The following is a 20,823-nucleotide window of genomic DNA, read 5'->3' on the forward strand; positions in this document are numbered from 1 at the left end:
TGTATATGCTGTGAAAGAATTACCATAATCAAGCTAACTTACATATTCATTGCCTCACATAGTTATCTTTTTTTGTGTGATGAGAACACTTAAGATCTATTCTTTTAGGAATTTTCAAGTTTACAATAAATTATTATTAACTATAGTCACCTTGCTGTACGATAGATCTCCAGAACTTACTCATCCTGTCTAACTGAAATTTTGTACCCTTTGAGTAACACCTCCCATTCTTCCCACCCACCCCACCAGCCCTTGGCAGCTGCCATTCTGCTCTTTGCCTCTGTTGAGTATGATATTTTTTTTTCTTTAAGATTCCACATGTAAGTGAGATCAAGCAATATTTGTCTTTGTGCCTCGCTTATTTCACCAAACATAATATCCTCCAGGTTCATCTGTGTTGTCACAAATGACGGGATTTCCTGGTATTAAAAGGCTGAATAATATTCCATTGGATATTGTATATGTATGTGTGTATATATACATATATCTGTGTATGTATGTATTATATATTTTATCCATTTATACTTGTGTTTATTCCATATGTTGGCTATTGGTTGCAATGAATATGTGAGTGCAGATATTAATATTTCCTTAAGATAGTAATTTTGTTTCCTTTGGATGTATACCCAGAAATGGGATTGCTGGATCACGTGGTAGTTCTACATGTCATTTTTTGAGTAACTTCCATTCTGCGTTCTATAATGGCTGTCTAATTTATATTTCTATCAACAGTGTATGAGGATTCTCTTTTCTCCACATCCTTGCCAGTGCTTATCTTTTTTTTTTTTTTTTTGAGATGGAATCTTGCTCTGTTGCCCAGACGGGAGTGCAGTGGCATGATCTTGGCTCACTGCAACCTTTGCCTCCCGGGTTCAAGAGATTCTCCTGCTTCAGCCTCCCCAGTAGCTGGGATTACAGGCACCTGCCGTCATGCCTGGCTAAGTTTTGTATTTTTGTGGGGCTGGGATTTCACCATGTTGGGCAGGCTGGTCTCAAACTCCTCACCTCAGGTGGTCTGCCCACCTCAGCCTCCCAGAGTGCTGGGATCTCAGGTGTGAGCCGCCCTGCCTGGCCAACCTTTTGTCTTTTGATAATAACCATTCTAACAGGTATGAGATAATGTCTTATATTGCATTTCCCTGATGATTAGTGATGTTGAACATTTTCAGATATCTGTTGGTTATTTGTATGTCGTCTTTTGAGAAATATCTATTCAAGTTCTTTGACCATATTTTCTTTGGCTATTGAGTTGCATGAATTCCTTATATATTTTAGTTCTTAACCCTGTATTAGATATATGGTTTATAAATATTTTCTTTCATTTCATAGGTTGTTTATTTTGCTAACTGTTTCCTTTGCTGTGCAAAAACTTTTTAGTTCGTTGTAGTCCCATGTATTTATTTTTGCTTTTGTTGCTTGTGCTTTTGGTATTGTAGCCAAAAAGTTATTGCCAAGATTAATATCAAGGAGTTTTTGTTTTCATCTAGGAGTTTTATGGTTTCAGGGCTTACATTTGTCTTTAAACTCTTTCAAGTTAATCTTGTGCATGGTATAAAATAGGGGTCCAATTTCATTCTTTTTCCCAGCCTGTAGCTTATCTGTACATTCTTTTAATAGGGTCTTTCACAGAGCAAAAGTTTTAAGTTTTGGTGAAATCCAGTTTATTGATTTTTTTCTTTATGGATCATATTTTTTGTGTCATATCTCAAAACCCTTTACTAAGCCCTAGTCCTGAAGATTGTTTTCTCTTTTTTCTTTTAAAATATTTTTTAGTTTTACATTTAATTCTATAATCTCTTTCAAGTTAATTTTTGGATTAGGTGTGAGGTTTAGGTCAAGGTTTATTTTTAATATTTACTTTTCACTCAATATGGAAATATCTGTATGAAAGTGCACAAGGAATAAGTTCTCATGAAGTTATTATGCTGCCCACTTTTTGTATTAGATAATGTCTGCTACAGGAAGTGGTCACTGCAAATAAATAAAAAGGAGAAAATTAATATAAATTTGATACTTTTTTTGAGCAGCTGAATCTTTACATAAATGAGAGTTAGGAGATTTCAGGCAGAGCAGGTATCTAAGAGGTAGCTCTCCCACCCCAAATTTTGTTTCCTGACTTGCGTTTGCACGCTCTGTACTTAACTTTGAGTCAGACAATGGATGCTCACCACAAAGCAGACACTAGACCTTGTGTTTAGCACTGAATATCCTGCAGTGGGTCTGGAGTCACATTCAACGCTCTGCTTAAGGGCTGCAAAGTGGGGTCTGAGTCCACCTTTGTATTTAATACAATGCTGAAGAATGATTCGGCAAGAAGAGTATGTTTGGTTTTGAAGGAAAGCATAATAATGTAAAAGAACACTAGGATGCATGTCAGGAGGCCTGGGATCTAATGCCAGATGTGCATTAAATGGGTTTATATCTTTCTGCAACTTGGGAAGCTAGTGTGAGCCCCAGTTTTCTCCTGTGTAAAAAACAAGGGGCCTTGACTCTAGATAGTCTCTGAAATCTCTTCTAGGTTTAAATTAGAAGGTTCTAAGAAATTTTTAAAATAAAATGGACTCTGGTGTGATCTTCATTTTCTCTTGCTGATTAGAATATAAAACCTTGATATGAGAAGTGATAATTGATGTTTAATATTGCATTTAAATGTAACATGTTAGGGAAATTCTCCCTTTGGGATACATATACAATATGTATTATATTAAGTGTTTACATGTTTCTAATGCTCCAGTGGGTTATTGGCAGAGTCTTCCTCCTTCAAAATAATTTGAGGCACTATAATGCCACACTAAATATAGTGATACGTTAGTATTGCCAATGAAATGTGAGCTATGGATTTGTCTTGAACAATACATAGCACTGGTGACTGAGGCAAAGGACATTTGATCTCTTTTCTCTCTCTCTCTCTCTCTTTTTTTTTTTTTTTTGGTTTCCCTTTAATTTTCTGAATGAGATGACTACATGATACAAGTTATTTCTTTCTTACATTAATTTAGGTGACCTCAGTTTTTATTCATGGATACAAGTTCTGAAAAAGAACACTTACTTCTTTTTAGTGAACCCTGTTAAAAAACCTTGAGAAGTTTGGCTTGAGATTTGAACAGAAAATAAATTAAAAAATGGTCTGAGTTCTTAGGAAAGAAAAAGTAGCCATGGCTTTGGTAAAATTAAAAGTAGGCCCTGTGGAAAGCCAGAAAATAATTCATTTGACCAGTGCAGTATAGTTTATGGCAAGTGGACAGGCAACTAACTGAGTTAGTGAAAACTTTAGGCATCCCTAAAGATGGGGTTTTTTTGTTTTGTTTTGTTTTGTTTTGAGACGGAGTTTCACTCTTGTTGCCCAGGCTGGAGTGCAATGCCGTGATCTCGGCTCACCACAACCTCCGCTTCCTGGGTTCAAGTGATTCTCCTGCTTCAGCCTCCTGAGTAGCTGGGATTACATGCATGTGCCACCATTCCTGGCTAATTTTGTATTTTTAGTAGAGGCAGGGTTTCTCCATGTTGGTTAGGCTGGTCATGAACACCAGACATCAGGTGATCCGCCCACCTTGGCCTCCCAAAGTGCTGTGATTACAGGCGTGAGCCCCCGTGCCTAGCTGATATATTTTCTTTTTTTGAAGACAAGGTCTCACTCTATTGTCAAGGCTGGAGTACAGTGGCATGATCAGGGCTCACTGTAGCCTCAACCTCCTGGGCTCAAGAGATCCTTCCATCTCAGCCTCCTGAGTAGCTGGGACCACAGGTGTGTGCCACCACATCTGACTGATTTTTTTTTTTTTTTGAGACAGTGTCTCACTATGTTGCCCAGGCTGGTCTCGAACTTTTGGGCTCAAGCGATCCTCCTGCCTCGGCCTCCCAAAGTGCTGAGATTACAGGAATGAGCTCCCATGCTTGCATAGATTTTTGACTAGACCAGAAACCCTGGGAATCTGTACTAATGAGTGGGACATCTGTGACTGGTGACTGGATTTTTCAAATATGCAACGAAAAAGGGACTCTTACATTGAAAGTTGAGGTCTGAAAATGCCGAATGGACTTGGTTAGTAAATTTGATGAGTGAAATTTTATTATGAAAATACCTACCAAGTGTTTTGTCATGCATTTCCAAAAAGGTATGCCACTCTTCGTCTTTTATGATGACCCAAAACTGTGGTCAGTGTAGCAACAAAGACCAGAATTCTGCTGATTTGTTTTATATTCTGGAGCATGATTAGAACCTTCATTCCCCTATCTCCCTCCTCCCATGATCCTCATTTCTCTTTCATTGCCTTTTGAAGCATTTGAATGAAAACCTCAATTCCATCTTTGTGTGCTCTTTTATGGCGATGTTTTTAGGAATAGGAGGAGAATCTAGGTGCAGAGGGTCTGCAATAGCTGAGATGTGTGCATTCCTGACATTTGACCCATGGGGAGCTTCTCTTTCTTGTCGTCAGAGTCACACAAGGTCGCACTAGGTTTGCCTCAGTTGCTTTGAATATCTTGATTTTTGTGGGTGGGAAGCCGACAGAATCTTGACAGGAGAGGGTGTGAAGGTCACTCTTCTCTAATATGTGCCAAGTCCATAGCCTTGTTACCCCAATTTCCAGAGAAGAAAATGTTAGGCAGTCAGGGGAGTGGTTTTTGAGTCAACATTATTTCTATATCCCCACTTTCTTTCCTTAAGAGTCATGGAACTAGAACACCAGATTGTGTCCATTAAGAATGTGTTGCTATTTACAGAAATGGGAGACCAAATCAGATTGTGTATGAAACTTTGATTGCTTTTCCTCTACAACATTTCCACTGGTTTTGCATGTGTTCCAGGGCCTAGGGAACTTCCCTGCAGAGTTCAATGTAAGCTGATCTCAGGCTGGTCCATGGTGTCATCCTTTCAGACCCAAGTGCTTGATGAGCTTTTTATAGTCCTCTTGCTGCAGATGCCTCCTCTTTTTGCTTCCTTATGCTAAATGAGGAGAGTGAACAATCATCTTACAATTTTCTCAGCAGTCAGCTTTCAGGAATAAAGTCATTTTTCCCCCTTTGTCTTGACTTCTAAAGTCTAAACTTATATGGGAAACAACCCACAGTGATAAGGGTAGTAAAAGTAATGCTGGGAGTAGTATGATGTCATAGGTAAAAATTAGCCTCTATCAGTTATATTTCCTAGAATGGAAATAAATGGCGTCTACTTGTAATTTAGACTGGAATCATTTTAGATTTTATACTCTTTGCCAGATTCATTACTACTCCTTTAATGATAGAAAGACTTGGTTTCTACTTAAAATGTTTTTCATAGAATTTGAGTGTAAAAGGACTTTAAAGGCCAGCTAATCTCTTTCTCACCAAAACAGAATCCTTGCTGTGATTTTTCTGACTGATCATGATTCACGCTCCTAGGGCCAGAGAGCCAGTTGCCTTGCATGGTGGTCCGTTCCGTTTGTGGATGGTTTTATTTGCTAAAATGCCTTTCATTACATTGACTCAGAGTTAGCCTTCCTGAGATTTTGACCCTTTGGTCTTAGTTTTGCTCTTGATAATACAGTTAATCATTTTTCCACATAATATCCCTTGAAAATTAGAATAAATTGTAATATCTCTTAGCTTTAGGTGACGTCGTGTTTTTTATAAGCTATATTCTATGTATTTATCTTCCTTCAAGTCATTGCTAAAAATGTTAGATAAAACAGTATATTACTCCTTCAGGGTGATCTTGGCTTACCAGTCAACTCTGTTTTTGTATTTATTTGGCTCTTTGCATTTAAACAAGGATGAAACAAGGATGATGAACTCACCTGTGCACCTTGGTCTTGGAACCTCTTTGCTCCCCATTCTTTCCTTTTATATGTCTATATTCTTACATTTTGAGTTTTGCTGATTGTTTTGAGCTTTATGTTGTCCCTGGTTACCTCTGGTTTCCTGATGTTCCCTGATTTAGACACTTGGGGTAACTACATGCCCACCTACTTCTCTAACAGACTAGTGCCCTCAATGGGGAATCTGATGAGGCCGTTATTTAGTCACGCAGTAATATTCCTTAGAGTGAGCTTTCCAACTGGTGTCCTGTAGCGGTAGATTACAGATGTGCTGAGAAATTGATCTCTGCAGCTCTTGAATAGCTGGGCAGAGTCTCAGTAGTCTCAGGTGTCAAGTGCCTCAGTGTGACATTCAGATGCCATAATGTGCTCCATAGTGAGCAAAACCTTAAGCGCTGCATCAAGGAATCGACATACAGCACTGCTAAGTTAGTAGAGCATAGGGTTAGATATTTGCTTAACTCAAGATAAATGATGCTGTCATTTAGTCAAAAAAGGAAGTAAGGCTTTCTTGTCATGACATGTTCTTCGTGAACCTATCCTGACTCCTGGTAACCTCTTAGGTTGGAAGAACTGCTGTGAGTGAGGTGGGTACTGTCAGTGGTGCTCTGTGTGGTGATTACCGCCACTGGCTCACCTGGAGAGGCTGAGGGCAGATGGCCTGTATTGATCACAGTCCTCTCATTCTGTGTCTGTAGCCTCAAAAAGATGGGTGGTAGTATTTCAGGCAAGTTTACTGGGGGCGGGGGCTTGATGAAGCATCAGAACCTGAAAGTATGCTGATGTTTAACCCCTGCTTATTTTGCAGGCACAGGCAAGTGGGCAGGTGTTAAGAGAAGTAAAGTCAACATCTGGAGCACTAGAGAAACCTGAATGTACAATAATAACCAGCTGTAAAACAATTCTCATAAAACAATTTTCATATTACTCTATGAGATGTCACTGAAAAGATGCATTTAAAGGAAAAATTAAATATTGATTTTTTTGAACTTTGGCTACTCTATTTCCAAGTTTGTATTTAGATTAAAATCTCATCTAGTCTGTTTAGTACTCTTTTGTTTTCTAGTGAACAATTTTTGCATAGTAACAAGTGTTAGCTATGCTTATTATGGCTTTTCATAACAAAACTTTGAAGCAGGAATTCTCAAATATAAATGAGCATTGGAATCACTAGGAGGTCTTGTTAAAATTTCAGATTTCTGGCCAGGCGTGGTGGCTCATGCCTGTATTCCCACCACTTTGCTAGGCCGAGGCGGGCGGATCACAAGGTCAGGAGATCGAGACCATCCTGGCTAACACGGTGAAACCCTGTCTCTACTAAAAATACAAAAAATTGGCCGGGTGTGGTGGCGGGCGCCTGTAGTCCCAGCTACTCAGGAGGCTGAGGCAGGAGAATGGCATGAACCTGGGAGGTGGAACTTGCAGTGAGCAGAGATTGCGCCACTGCACTCCAGCCTGGGCGACAGAACGAGACTCCGTCTCAAAAAAAAAAAAAAAAAAAGTTCAGATTTCTGGGCTTCACTCTCAGAGATTTTGCATAAGTAAATTTGGGTGGACCCTGGAAGTGGTTTTTTTTTTTTTATTATTATTATACTTTAATTTCTAGGGTACATGTGCACAATGTGCGGGTTTGTTACATATGTATACGTGTGCCATGTTGGTGTGCTGCACCCATTAATTTGTCATTTACATTAGGAATATCTCCTAATGCTATCCCTCCCCCCTCCCCCTACCCCACGACAGGCCCTGGTATGTGATGTTTGCCACTGTGTGTCCAAGTGATCTCATTGTTCAATTCCCACCTATGAGTGAGAACATGCAGTGTTTGGTTTTCTGTCCTTGCGACAGTTTGCTCAGAATGGTGGTTTCTAGCTTCATCCATGTCCCTACAAAGGACATGAACTCATCCTTTTATATGGCTGCATAGTATTCCATGGTGTATATGTGCCACATTTTCTTAATCCAGTCTATCATTGATGGACATTTGGGTTGGTTCCAAGCCTTTGCTATTGTGAATAGTGACACAATAAACATATGTATGCATATGTCTTTATGGCAGCATAATTTATAATCCTTTGGGTATATGCCCAGTAATGGGATGGCTGATTCAAGTGGTATTTCTAGTTCTAGATCCTTGAGGAATTGCCACACTGTCTAGAGTCTGGGAGTGTTTTCTAAAAACACTCCGTGTGGATTCACTTGGAAGTCATCACAAGACCAAACGCTTAAAAGCACTGGATATAAAGGACCATATGCTTTCATACTGATCAGCTGGTGGCTACTTAGTTTTGTATTGTCAAAGGACCATTTGCTTTGGAGACTTAGGATTTTTCCCTAGCATGTGTCTCTTCTTGGGCTGTGTTGAAATACAGAAACAACCAACCAAATGGAATTATCCAAAGCAGTTTTCTATAACTTTGTGCAAAGTTAGGCCAAATACTACGTGTTGTCATGGATTATGAAACTCAGAAAACACTGCCTCATATTTGTGTATAGCTATACCATTAAACAGTATTCTTGCTTAGTTTTTCTCTGTTGATCTTTATAACAATCTTGTGTGATTAATATTGTTATTTCCAATTTATGAATGAGAAACTTTAAGGTTACAAGTAAACGGTAGAAGTGTTACTCTAACCTTTATTGTTACTACTTCAAAATTTGGCAGGTTTTATTATGTGCCAGGGACTATGTTGTACATTCTGAAATTCATTCTCTCTCTGAATCTTTATAAAACACTGTGAGGTAAATATTATTATTTTTAGAATTATTATGAGGTTTTTGTTTTTTTTTAACTTGGCTTTTAATGAGATAACAGTAACTTCTTGAGGTCATGCCTTTAGTCAATGGCAGAGCCCAGACTTTAGCCAGGTTTGTCTGACGCTGGAGTTCGTGCTTTCACTCTGGGTATTGTTCAGGCAGATTGCCTGGCCTGATTATAGTCTTCTAATTAGATGTCTGTGTCCTAAGAAGGATGAGTGGTAGTATTTCTAGGCAAGTTACCAGTACACATTATACATTATAGCAGGCTGCCAGTATACATTATATAAAGCCATGCTATACAACTCATTCTAGAAAGAACAGAAAGCAACAGGAAGAAAGATCTAATAGGAAGGAAAGCAGACATTCAAAGTATAAAAATTAAAATGAAATGAAATACAATTGTGCATTTTTAGAAAACTTGATAAAAATAGCATTTCACACTTCAGAAGTACAAAGAGTGGGAAAGGCGTAAGTTGTGATCTGCATACATTCTGATAATGTTAGCCATTCTTCTTGAAGAAGCAGTAGGATTGGCCTGTGTTTTATAGGCTTTTGAGTGTTGTTTGGTGTTTCATTTATGGGCTCATTTTTCCATTACTAATACCAGCTGGCATTTGACCTTTTGTGCTCATGCCTTTGGCAGTATAGTTTTTCTATCTTCAATGTACAGTATGGCCTTTGTGTTTTAAATCAGAAATGTATGTTCATCAAATACATCTTGTAGTGTTGTGCTAGTGCTTTTCCTTCATTGATAGTAAAGTCTCATTGATGCTGTATTTACTCTGGGTTTCTTTATGCAAGTTCAAAATGAAAAATTTTGATTCTCGTGGTTCTGGTTGTAGTCCAATGATTACTCTCAATACGAAAGAAATAACAAAATGTTAATTCATTTTCCCCTGAAGCTGACTCTGGACTATAAGTCAAAACAAAATATTTTCTATTAACTAATTTCTTAAGAATTCAATATGAATAATTGACTTGGGAGTATCTTTCTTTTTTTATGCCAAGTTAAGCTTTTTTCATGACTTTATATCATCTACTACTGATGGTGATGAAAATTCCCAGGAGTTAATATGTTATCTTATCCTGATATCTTTCAATTGACATCTTAAATGATTAGAATGATCTTTCAGTCATTTTTAAATCTCTGTCCACCAGTATGCATTTATCAGCTGTCCATATTCATTTGACTTCTAATACTTACCAGTTGCATTTTAATATCACTTGTTTCTGGTAGTCTAGGGGAGGCTGTGCCAGAAAGGGGTAGCATACAGAACGGCCTTTCACCTAAATGGATTCTGTCTTGCCTGGTGACTTACTTGAAAGCGTAAGTGGCAGATCTGGGATATATAAGTTTAGGCCTATGTTTTCTAAGTGATTTTCTTTCAGAGAGATTCCCTGAAAATGTCAGAGCACCTGCTTTTTGATAGAGACAGTCTGTGCAGCACTTGATGGTCTGGCCTGAAATCAAGGAGTCAGAGAGCAAACGTAGGGTAGGGGATTTTTCTTTTTTTTTTTTCTTTTTTTTCCCAAGACAGAGTTTCACACTGCTGCCCAGCCTGGAGTGTAGTGGCGCGATCTCGGCTCACTGCAACCTCCACCTCCTAGGTTCAAACGGTTATCCTGCCTCAGCCTCCCGAGTAGCTGGGATTAAAGGTGTGTGCCACCACGCCTTGCTAATTTTTGTAATTTTAGTAGAGATGGGGTTTCACCATGTTGACCAGGCTGGTCTTGTACTCCTGACCTCAGGTAATCCACCCACCTTGGACTCCCAAAGTGCTGAGATTACAGGCAGGAACCATTGTGCCTGGCCTAGAATAGGGTCTTTAGAAGGGCTTTGAAGGGTGTTGTGAGCCATCAGGCCAGTATCCTCATTTGAGACATATTGTGTGGTTCAGCTATTTATTCAGTTAAAAAAATCTCAGTGGAAATGATATGTAGAAATCTGTGGTATTTCTCTCATTCCATCTTAGGAGTTAAAAAAAATCAATCCTAATTCTAATTTTTCTTTTTTTTTGTATGATTGGCATCAAAATATGCATAACCTTTGTATCTTTCAGCAAACTGCAGGCTGATTCTTTACTTTTAGGTGGGCTGGTGAAATTACATTCTAGGTTCTCAGACATTAGGGACTTAAGCTGAGGCCTGGGCTGACCTTGGGAATATGCTTTCTTATACCTCTGGGAGTAGCACTGAGCAAAGCAGGTGTGGAAGCCAGGATTCCAGTACAGGCAGGAAGGGGTAAATAATTAGGTTAGATAAGAAATTATTTGCCTTCCTTTCAGCAGGTGGACAAGCTAACAAGGAAAACAAAAGAAAGGAAATAAAGCTCATTTAAATAGGGAAAAGGCCAGTAATAGAATCACTTAAAACTTTTTATTGAAGAAAATGGGATTCCCTCAGAGTCTTGTTTGAAATGTGTTTTGGATATGCATTTTTTATATCGGATTAGGATATAGAATTATGACATTGTCCAGCCATAACAACTACTTTGTTAATTACAACTAGTTAATGGATACCTGCTAGTACTGCACTGTAAGTAGTACCAACATATTCTAAATGTTCTTATATAAGAACTAAAATGTTATTATGCAAGAGAAATTCCCTGCTTCCAAGGAGTTTTATAATCTAGCAGAGAGAGAACGTGTACATCCAACACAAGTTGAGAACACTTGCAAAGTAACATATCAATAAGTGGAAAAAAGACAGTGCAAATGAGAGTATTGAGTGATTAAGAGAGTGATGCCAAAGATATGGGGCTGGCTGAGGAAGGATCTGAATTTTGAATTGGATAATGAAGGAAGAGAGAAACAAACTGGCAGACAGAGACGAGGAAGAAAGGTATATGTGAGGATGTAGGTTTGGAAGTGAAGCAAGTCACATTTGACATGTTAGTAACAGTAAGCAAGACAGCAAGGACACAGGCTAGGACAAGGTGGCCGTGGATAATTTGGGATGAATTTGATTATTGATTTGATTCGAGGGACAGTAGGAAAGTGCCATCAATTCTTGAGTATATGAAATGTGCTGAAAATGACCAATATTGGTAATTATTTAGGCAGCAACATCTAGGATAGGTTGGAGTCGTGGAGCTAAGGGTGGAGAAAGTATTAGGGAGCTGTTTTGTAACCTAGATTTAAAGTAATGAGGGTTTAGAGGAGGGCTTTGGGAAAGTCTGCTGGGTTAGGAAAAAAAAAGCTCAGTTTTTGAGATACTGCTTTTCAGATGTCAGCGATCATATCCTGAGATGACCAGTCAGTTACTAGACAGGATTACAGTTTGAGAGCACAAGTCTTGGCCACTGACTTTGGAGGCATTTATGCAAGGTGATAATTCAGTAATGCATGTGGATATGTATCATCGTGGTGACTATTGAGGGAGAAATGCAGAAAGCTGAGTTTGGAACCTTAGGAGCAGCCACCAGCCAAGGGGGTGGAGGCAGGCAAAAAGAATAGTCAGCAAATGAGACAAAGAGGTAGTAGAAGAACACAGAGAACACCCAGGGAAACCATGCGAGGAGAGAATTTCAACAGTGCTAACTGAAGCATAGAGGTCAAGGGGATTGAAGACTTGAGAAAGACCTATTCGACTTCTCAAGGGAAAGGTCTTTGGAGACTTAGAAAAATTTGTTTCCAGCGAAGTTTCAGTGCAGAAGTGCATCAGGGATTTTCTAGGTACTCTGCATGACAAGGGGATTAATGTTTAATAAATAAATCCCTTCTGTAATTGCTTTAGCACATATGACTGGGTATCTGGGTCTTCAGTGTTTCAAGGGAAATTGTGAGGTCACTCCAGAAAGGAATTGAGGTTAGATTTCTCATATGATACAAACCCATCAGGTGATTTTGTATATTATGTGGTTGAGAAACTGTCAAAGCTAAACTATTGGGCCTATTTAGATTCACAAGATCCTAGTGGCTCTGGGAAAAATCTTTGGGAAAATGTAAAACCTGAGCAATGTTAGAAAACCTCTTCTTTGGTCCTGTTATTCGGTTTATGTTAATGAATTAGCTTGGCGTATTTGTCAGAGATGTTGAGCTGTAGAAAATAATAAAAATCAGATTAAAATTTACCAAAATAATTAATATTAATTTACATGGAAGTGGAGGCACCAAAGAATTTTGGTCAAGACAGAATCAAAGCTCCAAATGTAAGGACCTACAATTAACATCATGCCAAAAGAACAGAGCCATTTTGTAAGAAATAACAGTCTAGTTGAATAAATGGAGGTGATAAGTTAGATATGGTGAAGAACTCAAATTTTAAAAGGCAAGAGACACTTTCTCATGACTTAAGATAAATTTATAGAAGGAAACAAAAATTCTAAATTTATCTTCTATTCAACTAATTAGCAGTAGTCTCAATTATAAAACCTGAGTCTATAATATGATCTAACTTAAATGTAGTTAGATGAAAATGTAGTACTTTTCTGGTGAGTTAAATATGTGATTTTTGACTTATCACTACAAACTGGTTGAGAAAGAATGAAGGTAAAGAAGAGACTAAATTTTATTTTGGCCTTTAGCTCAGTTTTATGTTCAGATGGTGGTTTCCCAGTTATAGCAAAACTATATTTAGCCCCTCCTTAGTTCTAGGAACTAAGTTCTAGGAAGTAAGGCGGGACTAAGTACAGTTTTGGTATAATTGAGGGTGTGACTTTAATGTTTCTATAGATTTTCATATCTCTGCAATAAAAAGTGAATTGCTTGTACTATTTCTCTGATATAAAATACAGAGTTTTCCAGTGCTCTATAAAATGTAGTTTAGATAGATGAACATGAAACTATGCTTAAACTTGGATTGCCTGGGATTCTGAAATTTTTCTGGTTATTTGTTCAGATTGATACCTGACTATGATATTCACAATACTTTGCTTCTTGCTTTTTCCCAACAGCTGCTGTACAATATAGGATGTATATTGAATTGAAATAATAATAAACAGGTGGGAAAAATGAAAGGAAAAAAGATAGGTACAAACGAAAAAGGAAAGAACAAATGTAAATCATTGAATAGTTACGGTCACATAGTATGAGTATGTCTCTCTTTTTTTTTTTTTTTTTTGAGACAGAGTCTCACTCTGTTGCCCAGTCTGGAGTGCAGTGGCGCAATCTCGGCTCACTGCAACCTCCGCCCTCCAAGTTCAAGCGATTCTCCTGCCTCAGCCTCCTGAGTAGCTGGGATTCCAGGCGCCTGCCACCACGCCTGGCTAATTTTTTGTATTTTTAGTAGAGACGGGGTTTCACTGTCTTGGCCAGGCTGGTCTTGAACTCCTGACCTCGTGATCCACCCACTTTGGCCTCCCAAAGTGCTGGGATTACAGGGGTGAGCCACCACGCCCGGCTTCACTTTCGTTTTTAAGATTTCTACCTGCCAAGGCAAAATATGAAATGTGACTACTTACTTGATTAATACAGACCACAACTTAAAAGCAAATCATTTGCTTAGGAGAAACAAAAGTATTACCAACATAAAATCCAGAATGAGGCTGGGCATGGTGACTCACACCTGTAATCCCAGCACTTTGAGAGGCCAAGCCAGGCGGATCACCTGAGGTTAGGAGTTCAAGACCAGCCTGGCCAACATGTGAAACCCAGTCTCTACTAAAAATACAAAAATTAGCCGGGTGTGGTGGTATGCACCTGTAGTCCCAGCCACTCGGGAGGCTGAGACATGAGAATTGCTTGAACCTGGGAGGTGGAGGTTGCAATGAGCCAAGATCACGCCACTGCACTCCAGCCTAGGCGACTTGGTCAAAAAAAAAAAAAAAAAAAAAAAAAAAAAAAAAAAAAAAAAAAAAATTCCAGAAAGAAATAAAGAAGACTTTGTATAATGCAATTGATGATACCCTTAACAACATCTTGATTACAGACTAGTCAAGTTTCCCAAATTCCACTGAGCTGGTTTCATGAGTTGGTAGACTGATGGTATCACATAAAAAGTCTTTCTGCACGGTCAGTTCAGTGGTGGGGCTTCAGATCCGGTTAGATAATTCTTTTCGAACTTATGTTTGGGATAATTATTTTTCTTTCCACCTCATGTGTTTTGAACTTTCAGGGCATACATTACAACTTATAACGTATCCCTGTCACTCTTAGTCTAAGCGCTCATATTGAAAGCACGCACTGTGTGAGCTGTTGTCTCACTGTGAATCAGCAGGAAGGGCAAGCTTTCATAACATCAGGGAAGGGTGAGGTAATTATTATGCAATTGTTTTTTGGAGTATATGATAAAGAAATTCTGAGAAAAAAGTGAAGGTCTTCAGTTCCCTAATGGATACAAAGGAGAACTTAACGTGGCAAAAATGTCCAGGAAGAGTTTGTATGTTCCCCTAAAAAATGGAAGCATATTAGTAACTACCTTCAGTTCTTTCTGGAATGAGGGGAAAATTCCAAAAATAAACTAAATAAAAGAAGCAGTAAGATTCCTTTGAATTTAAGGGAGAAGCACATTCTCCCAGTTAAGAAAGGTGTCTTCTGTGAAGCTGCCTTGGGCTACAGTCAAACAGATTCCCACTGACAGGTGTGGAGCTTGTCTTCACTCTACAGAATGGCCTGTTCGTTGTATTTCCCTTGGCATGTGATTCAGGTTGTTGGAGACCTTGGTAAACTCATCACATTAGATCATGGGTTGATATAAATTCGTGTTTGGATGTTTTAAAATGGGTTGGAACCTGGCTAGGGGAAGAATGTCTACAACTGGCCCTGAAGGAGATTAAACATGTTTGAAATGTTTTTTCAATGGCAGTGGAGTGGGTGGTAATATTTCTTTTGCTGTGAGCTAGCAAGCGTGCCTGTTAGGAGAGCATTCCCGAGCTCATGATGAATCAAAGACTGATTAACTGTATTTTAAGGATGGCATCTGGAAATTGCTTGTGAGAGAGATTTTGCCATTAATTACAGAAGACACATATGCCACTGGATTTAGGACTAAAGACAGGGATAACCCTTTACCAAACTGATTTCTGTTTTATTGTAGGTCCTCTTTTAATTTAAACTTTAGGATTTGCTGCTTCAAAAGTAGTTGGCTTTCTTCTGCTAGTGATATGTAAAGAATGAATGGTGTCCATAATTGTTATAAACATAATATACAGTTATATTTAATTTATAACATAAGTCACCAGTCAAAAAGACAGTTTAGTTTTTTCCTATGACGAAAATCCAATCTTACTCAGTAAAACAAATGATTTACAACTCATTGCTTTTCTGAGACTAGTATTTACTGTGCTATAATTTCAGGCATTTAGGTTTGCTGAAGGCATAAGGTATACTTTTTTAGATGTTAAATTTTTATATATGGTTGATTGGGGGAAATCAATTTCAATGTTAGAAGTGGTAAACAGCTCATTTCTGTAGGGAGTGATAATTGGGAATGTAGATCATTGGAGATAGACTGAATTTAGGAACATCATGGTTATAGATGTGGATTTAGGAGTTATCTGCTTGGATTTCGAGACTTTTCTCGTGATACTCAAACACACAGGAACAGAACTGTTGCTGTATCTCTCTATACTTACAGCTGGTGAGGGATTGTCTCTTGAGCCGAGGGGACAGATTAGACCCTGAAGCTGCAAACCCTAGGTGTATATCTAGTAACCCCTGTACTGGTACTTTCGTTGTGGGATGTATACATCCTTTTAAATACCAACAGAAGAAATTTTCAGAGGTTTTACCTTGATTTTCCTAAAAAAGGAAGCAATTATAGAACCGAATTCCTTTTCATAATTCTTCAAAATTGATTGGAAAAGAAAACTGCCTTTTCTCTCCTGCCTTTTCATTTTGAGGAACCCTTAATTATGTCACTTATTTTAAATCAAATATGCTTATTTATTGCAGCATCTGCTCAGTCCTCCATTTCTTTCTTTCTTTCTTTCTTTCTTTCTTTCTTTCTTTCTTTCTTTCTTTCTTTCTTTCTTTCTTTCTTTCTTTCTTTCTTTCTTTCTTTCTTTCTTTCTTTCTCTTTCTTTCTTTCTTTCTTTCTTTCTTTCTTTCTTTCTTTCTTTCTTTCTTTCTTTCTTTTTCTTTTCTTTCTTTTTCTTTTCTTTCTTTTCTTTCTTTCTGTCCTCCCCTCCCCTCCCCTCTCCTCCCCTCTCCTCTTCTTTCCCGGGCTGGAGTTCAATGCTGTGATCTCAGTCCACTGCAACCTCCGCCTTCTGGGCGCATGCGATTCTCCTGCCTCAGCCTTCAGAGTACCTGGGATTATAGGCACATACCACCATGCCCAGCTGATTTTTGTATTTTTAGTAGAGACAGGGGTTTCACCGTGTTGGCCAGGCTGGTCTTGAACTCCTGTCCTCACATGATCCACCAGCCTTGGCCTCCCAAACTTCTGGGATTACAATCGTGAGCCACCGTGCCTGTCCTCCGTCCTCCATTTCTAAGGCATTGTATCATTCAGTGGTTGTTTAACAACCTTAGACAAAATCTAAGGTGTAACAACCACTGAATGATAGAGTGGTCCAAGAATACAATGATACAGTGGTCCAAGAATTGAACCAACTCTTTTTAACCTGTTTTTTTTTTCATTTTCTTTCTTTTTATATGTGATACAAATAAAATATGACTGTGTTTTTATTTTCATAGTTTAAACAATATGGAAAATAAAAAGCTATGTGATACAGAGCATAAATAATGGAGCAGAAAGTAAAAGTCTCTCTTCAGTCGTTTTCCCTGAGCCTACTGAAGAGTTATTCATCTACTCTCTTCTCTTTGGATTTACATGCATTTAAATGTATATGTAGAAATATACTAAGTTGTGTTTTGCAATAGTTATAAGTTGACTTGTCTCATGTATAATGATCAATAAGCTGTTAACCTGAAAATTCACTTTGTACCTCTTAATGGCATGCCGCATTTCTATGTTAAAAGAAACATCTGGAAAAATGGCAAAACTCTACGTTCCTGAAATTTATTTTTATTCAGAGTTGGGTGTACTTTTTCTTTTGGGACCATTAGTACTTTTATACATGGTAGACTAAATTATAATATTTTAAAAATCAAAAGATATTTGGGGAGATGGAAATATGATTTGATGATTTCTGCTGATTATGTGTGCTGTCTCCTTAGTATTTTCTTAATTTAAAAAAGTGGTTAACTTATGTGTGTTTGGCATATTTTTGAGTTGATAATCTCAAATAATTATTCACTTATTACACATACACATTAAAAGTGTTCTGTCCTTGCGGATTTGTCATTTCACAGACATATCATTTTGCCTTGTTGGCTAGGTGATAGAAAATAAAGGGCAGAACATAAGAAATTATCTTTCATTGGATATTAGTTCATTCTTTCATCTGGATTTTAAAGTATTATTGGAAAAAATATCCTTTAATCTTCTATTAAAGATAAGGTAAGTTTTTTACAATGTATAGGTTGTTTGTAGGACTGAGAAGTATTGGAAATATGTCTTGGCTCAACTAGTTGGCCACCCTTGAGAGCCAGTAATACCAAGTGGCCAAACTTAGTTGCACCCAGTGGCAAGAGACGTTCTGAGGTTTCCCATGTATTGGGAGGAGGCCTAAGACAAAGAGGTCCTTGTAAAACTCAGCTAGAGACTTGGCTGTGGGACAGAGTCCTAGAAGAATCTGCATTAACTGTGCCCTGCCCAGAGGCATGCTGCTACAGCCTTTGTGCTGGGAACCACCAGCATCATGGAATGAGTTTGCTTCTCCAGGTAGACACTCTGAGCTTCTTTTGCTTACTGGCCCTGTTACTCCCCCTGAGCACTGGAGCTGCCGTGTAGCATCATACATCTCTGTGAAGTCATATTACACAGAGATGGTTAGAAACTGTCTGATCTTTGTTTTCATGTGTGTGGTTGTTGCTGTAGAAGATAATTACTTATCCTTACATCTACCTTTCTGGGTGATACACACACACACACACACACACACACACACACACACACACACTCTTTGGCAAAAGGAATTAATGTATTGGTGAATCTTTTTTTTTTTTTTGAGATAGAATCTAGCTCTGTCGCCCAGGCTGGAGTGCATTGGCGTGATATCGGCTCATTGCAACCTCTGCCTCCCAGGTTCAAGTGATTCTCCTGCCTCAGCCTCCTGAATAGCTGGGAATACAGGGAAGTGCCACCACACCTGGCTAATTTTTGTATTTTTAGTAGAGATAGGGTTTCACCATGTTGGCAGGGCTGATCTTGAACTCCTGACCATAAGTGATCCGCCTGCCTCAGCCTCCGAGAGTGCTGGGATTATAGGCTTGAGCCACCATGCCCAGCCAGCATTGGTGAATCTTATGTATAATTTTGAAATTTATCAATACATCCATTTCTTTTGGCAAAGTATAAAGAGCATAGGATTTGAATTTAGAAGACCTTGGTTCAAATTCTGCTTCTGCCACTTAATAGTACTGTGACCTATCTGAGGCTCTGTTTCCATTTTCATTCCCCATCTTGGTTGAGGCTTGTGAGCTTCAAATGAGATAATGTATTTAAAAGCATTTTGTGAACCATGAACTGCCACACAAATGTTGATTATTGTTATTATTTTAAATTTAGTCTCGCTGATATAATAAAACGTTAGTAATAAATGCCCCATGAGTTGTCTTAATTCCAGAGAAGACATGTGAACTAATATACAGGTCATCAAAAGGCATATTTATATAAGGGCTACTGTTAGGCAGTGTCAATCACGGGTGTGCTAATTTCATACTGGGATCTGCAAGCAGCCTTACTTGGAGAAAGGAGGAGGCACAGAACAGAGACAAATAAAGGCTTAGTTTCTGCACAGCCTTGTGAAAGACTGTTTTAAGGTTGGTGTTGTTTTATAATTTATATTGATGCTTAAAGACTAACATTTATCAATTTTTAAAAGAATAGTTTTATAAGTCCCCAAATATATAAATATGGTCAAATGTGTATTCCACACTTTTCAGAGAAATTATCTAGCTCTTCTGGCAACAGTGAGAGTCCTTTGCTTACACAGTCAACAACACAGGAAAAGAGATTCAGTTTTCCTATGACAAGTTTCACATCCTGGAAAATGTTTATCAGTTGGATGCTGGGGCCATCTCTAGGTTAGAAAGTATCAACAGGAAGTAGTTCAGGTTCAGATATGGGTAGGTTCTGTGCTTCCTAGTTTGGAGAAGGGTTTCTGATGATGAGATGGGACTTGGTTTTCATTCTTCTGGCCTCATAGATGAGTGGCCAGTTTCATTTCATTGCTTGGCTCTATCTTCAGTTTATGTGCTCACTCTTTCCATTGAAAACTCCTTTAACTCTTCAGCTGAAAATGTTCTGTAGGGTTCAACTTTAGAGAAATCTTAGCAACTTTTATTTATTAGTCTAGCTATTATGTTTATTTTCATAACATCTTTTCTGAAGGAGAATGTCTAACACCTCTAGGTGTTCATAATGTGAGCCTCATTTATATTTTCAGAGAAAAGTTTTATCTTGAGTTTGAATGAATTATTGAATAAGCTGAGTTAAGAGACTCTCATTTTTGCTGTCCATGAGGTAGAAAAGTGGTGTGAAGGATGTATGACTTCAGCCAGTTGGCTACTGACCAGTCTTTCTATTGTTTACGCCATAGGAAACAGGGACTTTGGAGACAGGTGCTAAGGAAATGAATAGCACTTTTTTGTGTGTGTAGTTGTAGGAACCACTGTATACCCTAGAACTCTTTATTAAGAACTTACACTTGTGTAATTGAAGACACATTGATTGAGCTACAGGTACCTGGTCAGGCATTGATTGAGAGACCTGTACCTGGTCTCAGGTTGCTCTGTATAGAGGTTCCCCAGGCTGTTAGGAGCTAGGAGACTGCTTGGCCTGAACAGGACCCAGAATAAGAAGCATGGTACCTCCTACAAGACTTCGAGTAGGCTGTGGTCTTCAAGATGGCTTTTAGGATGATCAGAGAGGTCAGGAGTGTAGGTTTAAGCCAGGGCCCAGGGCCAACATTCCCTGAGATGAGTCAAACTCCAACCCTCTCTGGGTTTCTAGAACAAAGGCTAGGTGTAGGGAGCCAGCACTGTGGAGAGGGCAGGGGGCATGTCTGTAGGCATTGCTGGAACTGGGGGAGATTGTCAGAGTGGCTGGGGTAATGGTTGTGTAATTTATGCAGTTGGGCCTTCGTGCGTGACAGTGGGAGGTTGAATGCCCCTTATGGGAAAGTCATGCACCATGGTTGGGCTGGAACAGCCAGCCAGAGGGCGTGGGGGCAGTGGCTCTGCTGGGGTGACCAAAGTAGGCAAGGAAAGCCACTTGTTGCACACACCCCATTTTGATCAACTGCTTTCATGCAGGATGA

The 20,823-nt window shown here is 38.7% G+C and overlaps 1 protein-coding gene across 7 annotated transcripts in view; it reads left to right on the forward strand.

The window, feature by feature from the left end:
* LOC105477324 (solute carrier family 4 member 4) overlaps nucleotides 1-20,823 on the forward strand; it is a 504,202-nt gene that overhangs the window by 210,948 nt on the left and 272,431 nt on the right. The window lies entirely within an intron of this gene.

The sequence above is a fragment of the Macaca nemestrina genome, chromosome 3, assembly GCF_043159975.1.
Source record: "Macaca nemestrina isolate mMacNem1 chromosome 3, mMacNem.hap1, whole genome shotgun sequence".
Lineage (NCBI taxonomy): Eukaryota > Metazoa > Chordata > Mammalia > Primates > Cercopithecidae > Macaca > Macaca nemestrina.